General features: G+C 43.4%; 1 pseudogene; it reads right to left on the bottom strand.

The window, feature by feature from the left end:
- Positions 1 to 2,214: 2,214 nt before the first annotated feature.
- On the bottom strand, positions 2,215 to 2,526 carry LOC144299469 (mitochondrial pyruvate carrier 1 pseudogene; annotated as a pseudogene).
- Positions 2,527 to 8,450: the final 5,924 nt, after the last annotated feature.

The following is an 8,450-nucleotide window of genomic DNA, read 5'->3' as shown; positions in this document are numbered from 1 at the left end:
GGAAATTTAGGGTTGATCCTACTTAAAATTGCACCATAAAACATAAAATACCTAGGAATAAACATAATGAAAGAGGTAAAGGATCTGTAACTAAAAACTACAGAACACCTATGAAAGAAATTGTGGAAGAGCAAAGACATATATTAACATTGCATGTTCAAAGATTTGAAGAATCAATATTGTGAAAATGTCCATGATACCCAAGCAATGTACCCTTTCAAAGTAGTCCCTATCAAAATACCCTTGACATTTTTCACAGAACATAAATAAATAACTCTAGGATTTGCATGGAACTGGAAAAGACCCCAATTAGCCATAGGAATGTTGAAAAAGAAATCAAAAACAGGTTATATCACAATGTCTGGATTTCAGGCTGTATTTTGTCTAAGGTTTTTTCTGTATGTCATAGACAAAGCTGTCATCATCAAAATGTTATCGTACTGGCACAAAAACAGACACATTGATCAAGGAACGGAATAGAGAACTCAGAAATGGACCCTCAACTCTATGGTCAACTAATCTTCGACAAAGCAGAAAAGAATATCTGCTGGAGGGATCCCTGGGTGGCGCAGCGGTTTAGCGCCTGCCTTTGGCCCAGGGCGTGATCCTGGAGACCCGGGATCGAATCCCACATCGGGCTCCCGGTGCATGGAGCCTGCTTCTCCCTCTGCCTGTGTCTCTGCCTCTCTCTCTCTCTCTGTGTGACTATCATAAATAAAAAAAAAAAAATTAAAAAAAAAAAAGAATATCCGCTGGAAAAAGTACAGTCTCTTCAACAAATTGGACAGCCACATGCAGAAGAACTCAACTGAACCATTCTCTTACACCACACACAAAGATAAACTCAAAATGGATGAAAGACCTAAAGGTGAAATAGCAATCCATCACAATCCTAGAGAAAAACACAGGCAACAACCTCTTTGATCTTGGCCATAGCGACTTATGCAAGACATGTCTATAAAAGCAAGGGAAACAAGAGAAAAACTGAACTACTGGGACTTCATCAAGTTCAAAAGCAAAGGAAAAAGTCCATAAAACTAAGAAGCAACCTACAAAATGGGAGAAGGCATTTGCAAATGACATATGAGACAAAAGGCTAGTATCTAAGATCTATAAAGAACTTATGTAAGTCTACACTCGAAACAAATATCCAGCGAAGGAATGGGTGGAAGACATGAACAGACATTTCTCCAAAATATCCTACACGTGGAGAACAGACACATGATAAAAAATGCTCCACATCACTCATTATCAGGAAAATACAAAACTAAACAAAACCCACAATGAGATACCACCTCACATCTGTCAGAATGGCTAAAATGAACAAGGCCGCTGGCCCCTGTCAGAGTACTGGAAATCAAAGAGAGGCTCGAGCTTCCTGGTGGCGAAGCGTCCTGGCTCAATGGACTGGATGGGCACAATGACAAGGGCCTGGTCTTCGCCATCAGCATGCCCGATCACAGTATTCATCTGGTGTTGTGGAAGGAGCACGGCTGATGCCACACGCTGGCCGCCGGTGACTGTCGGTGCTGGGGCTCCGGGGTTTCAGTGCGACCTCTGGCAGCCGACTGCATGAACCAAAGCTCTCACCTAACGGTATCGTAGTGCAGTGCACAATCATTTATCTGTGTTTGCCAGGGGGCCAGGGCTTGGGGCGGGGGAGGGCTTGTTTTCTTGACACACAGCACAGCATGCTAACGGAGTACACCATTGACTTCATTTGTACTTAGTTACGTTGGTCAGTATAAGAAGATGCATTGAGGGTTCATCTTTCTTGAATATTGGTTTTCAGTAAAGAAAGTTAAATGGTTAAAAAAAACTGGCGATGACAGTGTAAGTATGGCCAGCTGTCGGTGGTCTCATGGTCATCAAAGAGTTAAAGATTCTGAGTATTTAAGTGCTAATAATTACAATTTTTATCCAATTATTTATTAAGTAAATTCTAGCAAGTAATATACATATTACTGCAGATAAAACCATCATTGGGAATTATTAAATTGATTGCATATTTTGAGCTACTCTTTATGAAGAGAAGTAAAATACCTGGTATGTGTAAGGCAGCAGAGAATTGGCTTAGGGACTCTCAGCTATTTCTAGAAAAATTGGTTAGTAAAAATAGCATTCAGCTTATTTTCCTTAGCAAGACTATTCTGAGGATGGAATCTGTGACTTAGCAGCAGCGCTGACGCTGTCCCTTCAAACACCTGGTTGCCCATTTTCCACTGTTATGCTGATGCCTTTTTACTCATCTCATGTTTGATAAGGCGTCCTCCCTGAATGAGCTGGGCTACTTCATTTGTGGCATGGCATGCAAACAGAAGCCAGTTTCGAGGCTGGACCTTGTAGGCAAATCTCATGAATGTCAAGGAGTAACAACAGAGGGCAAATGTCATCCGCCCACTGATAATCTCTGGAGACTTTTTCATGTCATTGATGGCAGTAATGGGAAGACCCCAGTTGGCTACAGGGCCCCAGAAATGCGTACTCATGAGGCAGTCCCGAAAGTCCTTGCTCCGGACATAGTCTGCCACCAACAAGAAATGTTGGCGAGGATGTGGAGAAAGGGGAACCCTCTTGCATTGTTGGTGAGAGTGCAAACTGGTGCAGCCACTCTGGAAAAGTGTCCCCAGGACAGGAGAGCCCAGCCTGGAGAAGCAGGAGTTTCACCATTCTTCCCGGACAGGAAGGCGCTCTCAGGGAGTTAGAGCAGGATCCCAGGAGGGCGGGGATGACCTCAGACTCCCAGGGACACTAACAGACCACCTGCGCCCCAGGGAGAGCACGCCACACCCCACGGCTGAGCTCCCTAAAGGGCTGCAGCGTGCCTGGCTGGACCCACGAACAACTCAGAGGCGGCTCAGGTGGAGGCACCTGGGGCAGGGGGCTGCTCGTCCAAGGGAGCAGCTCAGAGGCAGCTTGAGCAGCGGCACTGCACAGAGGGTCTCCACAGCCCCAAGGAGGAGCTCAGATGCGGCTACAGCAGAGGCTCCACGCAGAAGGGGCTGTGCAGCTGGGAACGCGAATCCAACAGCGCAGGCCTGGGAGCACAGGGTGCCTGTGGACACAGTCCAGGATCCGGCGCTCCCCTGGGGACAGGCAGAGGCCAGGAGGGCACAGGACAGCAAGGACACTCCTGCCCCAAGTTGAGCAGATCAGCGGCCCCTCCCCCAGAGCATCCAGGCCCCTGCAGACTGAGAGCTCCGTAGTTACTGCAGGAGCTGATTCCAGGGCTCTAGAGCTGGCCGCCGCCACTGTTGTTGTTCCTACTGGGGCCTCACAGGATAAAAAAACCCCAATAAGCCTCATAGTGCCCTCACTGTATAAACAGGTTAAACGTCTTTCACTGAGCCCTGAACCAGGCAGGGGGCTGAGCAGCTCCCCAAAGTGCTAACACCTGAAAATCAGAACAGCAAGCCCCTACCCCAGAAGACCAGCTAGACAGACAGGAAAAAAAAAATTATTGATCAACCAGTGCTGTAAAGTTCCAGTGGAAGTCGAGGAATTTACAGTATACAGAATCAGAGTGTACTCCCCTTATTTTTTTTTTGTTTTTTGTTTTTTGATTTCTGTTTGTTCCTCTCCCTCCCCCATATTTTTGTTTTTCTCTTTTCTTCTCTTTTTTTTACTTTTTTCTCTTCTTTTTTTAGTTTTTTTTCTTTCCTTCCTTCTCTTCGCTCTTTTTCTCCTTTCCCCAATAGAAATTGTTTTTGGCAACTCTGCACTGAGCAAAATGACTAGAAGGAAAACCTTACCTCAAAAGAAAGAACCAGAAACAGTCCTCGCTCCCACAGAGTTACAAAATTTGGATTACAATTCAATGTCAGAAAGCCAATTCAGAAGCACTATTATAAAGCTACTGGTGGCTCTAGAAAAAAGCATAAAGGACTCAAGAGACTTCATGACTGCAAAATTTAGATCTAATCAGGCCGAAATTAAAAATCACTTAAATCACTTAAAAATCCAAACTAGAGGTCCTACAGACCAGGGTTAATGAGGTGGAAGAACAAGTGAGTAACATAGAAGACAGGTTGATGGCAAGGAAGGAAGCAGAGGAAAAGAGAGAAAAACAAAAGACCATGAGGAAAGGTTAAGGGAAGTAAATGACAGCTTAAGAAGGAAAAATCTACATTTAAAGGGGGTTCCAGAGGGTGTCGAAAGGAACAGAGGACCAGAAAGTGTATGAGAACAAATCATAGCAGAGAACTTCCCTAACTTGAGGAAGGAATCAGGCATGAAGATCCTGGAGCTAGAGTGATCCTCCCCTAAAAGCAATAAAAACCATTCAACACCCTGATATTTCATCATGAAACTTCCAAATTCCAAAGATAGAGAAGATCCTCAAAGCAACAAGATACAAAGGATCCCTAAATTTTATGAGGAGAAGTAGTAGGTTAACAGCAGACCTCTCCCCAGCGACCTGGGTGGCCAGAAAGGGCTGGCATGATATATTCAGGGTCCTAAATGAAAAGAGTTCAATTTGCCAACATATAGCATATCTCCCATGGTCATCACATCAAGTGCCCCCCTCAGCGCATGTCATCCAGTCACCCCAACCATCCAGGCAACTCCCTTACCAGTACCCCTTTTTCATTGCTCAGAGTTAGGAGTCTCTCATATTCTGTCATCATCAACTGATATTTTCACTCATTTTCTCTCCGTTTCCCTTTATTCCCTTTCACTATTTTTTATTATGCCAAATGAATGAGACCATATAATGATTGCCTATCTCTGATTGACTATTTTCCCTCAGCATTATACCCTCCAGTTCCATCCACATCGAAGCAAGTAGTATCTCTTTGTCGTTTCTATTCTTTTCTTTTTTCTTTTTTTTGTACTTAACAAATATATTCAGAACATTTCATCCTAAAGCAGCAGAAGACAGTCTTTTTGAGTGCATATGAAACATTCTCCAGAATAAATCACATACCAGGTCACAAATCAGACCTGAACAAGTACAAAAAGATGAAGACTATACCATGCATAGTTTCCAACCACAATGCCATGAAACTTAAGGTCAATCACAAGAAAAAAACTGGAAATACCACTAATACATGGGGGTTAAAGAATATCTTACTGCTTATAATGAATGGGTTAATCAGAAATTAAAGTGTAAATTAAAAAATACATGGAAGGAAATGAAAATGAAAACATGAAGGTAATATTAAAAGATGTCTTTACTGATCCTCTGATTTTCACACATGCTCTTCTTAACCTCCATTATGGAGTTCATCCAATTTCTACCAGGTATTTGGGATTAATCACCCAGCCAGCATAGTAACTTCCTTCCTTGCCTATTGATTCAGGGGCCTGAAGAGCTCAAAGTGGCCAGGCACCAGTTTCAATTTCCAGATCAGTGGGATTGTTTTTGTGTCTCTCTTTGAACCTGAGACGTCTAGGCCAGCAGAATAATAAATCGTGGGAAAGAAAGAAACATTTTGCAAGTAGATCATGACGGGTTATAGTGAGTAGTACAACTCCAAGTTCCAGTCCTCGATTCCTGCACCTGTAAATGTGAGCTATGTGAGAAACAGCATCATACATTAGAAGCTGATTTAGAAGATATATAGCCCTCTGGGGAACCTTGTCCTACCCTGCAAGGAATTGCCACCTAGATAGCACTACAGCTGAATCTTTTATTTTTAATTTTTCTTAAATTTATTTTTTATTGGTGTTCAATTTGCCAACATATAGAATAACACCCAGTGCTCATCCCATCAAGTGCCCTTCTCAGTGCCTGTCACCCAGTGACCCCCAAGCCATGCCCACCTCCCTTTCTACCACCTCTAGTTCATTTCCCAGAGTTTGGAGTCTCTCATTCTGTTTCCCTTTCTGATTTTTCTGACTGATTTTATCTCATTTCCGCTTTATTTCCTTTCACTATGTTTTATATTCCCCAAATGAAGGAGACCATATAATATTTGTCCTTCTCTGATTGACTTATTTCTCTAGGCATAATACCCTCCAGTTACAACCACGTCAAAGCAAACGATGGGTATTTGTCGTTTCTAATGGGTGATTGAGTTCAAATTTTTAAAGAGTAAAATGAAAGTAAGATAAAATAAAATATTTGTGTAAATTCAATGGGAAAATAGGAAGTCAAAATAATGAGAGACATGGCTGTCGACAAGATGGGGGAAGAGTAGGATCCCGAAATCACCTGTCCTCATCAACTTACCTAGATAACTTTCAAATCATCCTGAAACCCGATGAATTCGTCCTCTGATTTAAAGAGAGAATAGAAAAATAAATAAATAAATAAAGAGAGAATAGCTGGAAGGCTAAAGTGAGAAGCGTTTGCGCTTCTATCAAGGTAGAAACACGGAAAAATAAATGAGTACACTCCAATGGGAGAGAGCCTCCACAAGGAGCCAGGCTAAGGCCAGGCAGGAGAGACTCCAGGACGGGAAAGCCCAGACCGGGAGAATCAGGAACTTGACCAACATTCCCGGATGGAAAGGCACTCACAGGGAACTCAGGCAGGATCCCAGGATGGGCAGTGGAGCCCCCAGGTTCCCGGGGTCACTAACATAGGAAATGGGGAGAGCCACCACAGACCTTGGACAGAGCGAGCGTGTACCCAGTGGGCCCCAGAGCAGCGCAGGTGACGGCTCTGGCAGCGGCTGGGCTAGGAGGGGAATGCATGGCCCTGGGAGAGCAATTCCAGAGGGGCAGGCCCCGGACCCCAGGGTGCTGGGGGACACAGCAAGGATCCGCAATCCCCTTGGGACATGCGGGGGCCGGGAGGACACAGGACCGCGAGGACGCTCCTGCCGCCAGGCACCCCCGAGCTGTGCAGGTCAGTGCCCCCCATGCCTGCAGCATCCAGCCTCCCACGGACTGGGGTCTGCAGGAGTTACTGTGGGAGCTGACTCTAGGGCTGAAGAGCTGGCCACCGCCAGTGTTATTGTTCCTCCCTTATGTCACATTGTGCCTGGGATGGAGCGGGGCCACCAGGGAGCATGGGTCTCACAGGATAAACAGCTTCCAGGTAGGCATGCCCCTGGCAGGGGCCGGGGCAGCTCCCTCGGGGCACACACCTGACAATCAGAAAAGAAGGCCCCTCCCCCAGAAGATCACCTGGAAGGAAACAGGAAGAGCAAGTTCTTGACAAAGCAGCACTGGAAAGCTCCAGGGGAATTCGAGGGACTTAAACTATATAGAATCAGAGGCTACACCTCCTTGTTATTTTTTTTTAATTTTGAAATGTTTCTTTTTTTCCTTCCTTTCCCAGTACAACTTGTTTTTAGCCACCATGCATTGAGCAAAGTCCCTTGAAGGAAAAACTCACCCCAAAGAAAAAATCAGAAATAGTCCTCTCTCCCACAGAATTACAGAAATTGGGTAAAACTTCGATAGCAGAATGCCGATGCAGAAGCAGAAAAATAAAGCTACTGGTGGCTTTGGAAAAAAGCATGAAGGATTCAAGAGACTTCATGCCTGCAGAATATAGATCATTGATATTGGGTGGGAAAAATCTATTTCCTGTATCTGAATGCCTGTTTCCCTCCCCAATTTAGGAAAGTTTTCAGCTATGATTTCTTCAAATACATATTCTAGCCCTCTGTCCCTTTTGGTACCCTCGGTAACACCAGGTAAATGTAGATTTTTGTTTCTGAGGCTGTTATTTTTTCCCTTAACCTATCCTCATGATCTTTTTTCGTTTTCTCTTTTTTCCTCAGTTTCCCTCTTTCTCATCAACTTGTCTTCTATGTCACTCACTCGTTTAATTGATTTTTAATTTTGGCCTGATTATATCTAAGTTCTGTAGTCATGAAGTCTCTTGAATCCTTCATGCATTTTTCAAGAGCCACCAGTAGCTTTATAATTGTGCTTCTGAATTGGATTTCTGACATTGAATTGTAATTCAAATTTTGTAAATCTGTGTGAGAGAGACCTGTTTCTGATTCTGTTTTTGAGGTTAGTTTTTCCTTCTAGTCATTTTACTCAGTGCAAAATGGCCAAAAACTAGTTGTATTGGGAAAAGGAGAAAAATAGAGAAGAGAAAGAAGAAAAGAAAAACAAAAAGAAAAAAGAATTAAAAAAAAGAAAAGAAGGAAAAAAGAATAGAATAAAAGAAAAAAAGATGGGGGGGCAAAAAAACAGACACATAGATCAATGGAAAGAATTGAGAATCCAGAAGTGGACCCTCATCTTTATGGACAACTAATATTCGATAAAGGAGGAAAGACTATCCACTGGAAGAAAGTATCTTCAATAAATGGAGCTGGGAAAATTACACATCCACATGCAGAAGAATGAAACTAGACCACTCTCTTGCACCATACACAAAGATAAACTCAAAATGGATGAAAAATCTAAATGTGAGACAAGATTCCATCAAATCCTAGAGGAGAACACAGGCAACACCCTTTTAGAAATCGGCCACAGTAACTTCTTACAAGATACATCCATGAAGGCAAAAGAAACAAAAGCAAAAATGAACTTTTGTG

Source organism: Canis aureus, chromosome 27, assembly GCF_053574225.1.
Source record: "Canis aureus isolate CA01 chromosome 27, VMU_Caureus_v.1.0, whole genome shotgun sequence".
NCBI lineage: Eukaryota > Metazoa > Chordata > Mammalia > Carnivora > Canidae > Canis > Canis aureus.
The sequence above is the reverse complement of the archived record's forward strand: the minus strand, read 5'-3'. Positions and strand labels throughout refer to the sequence as shown.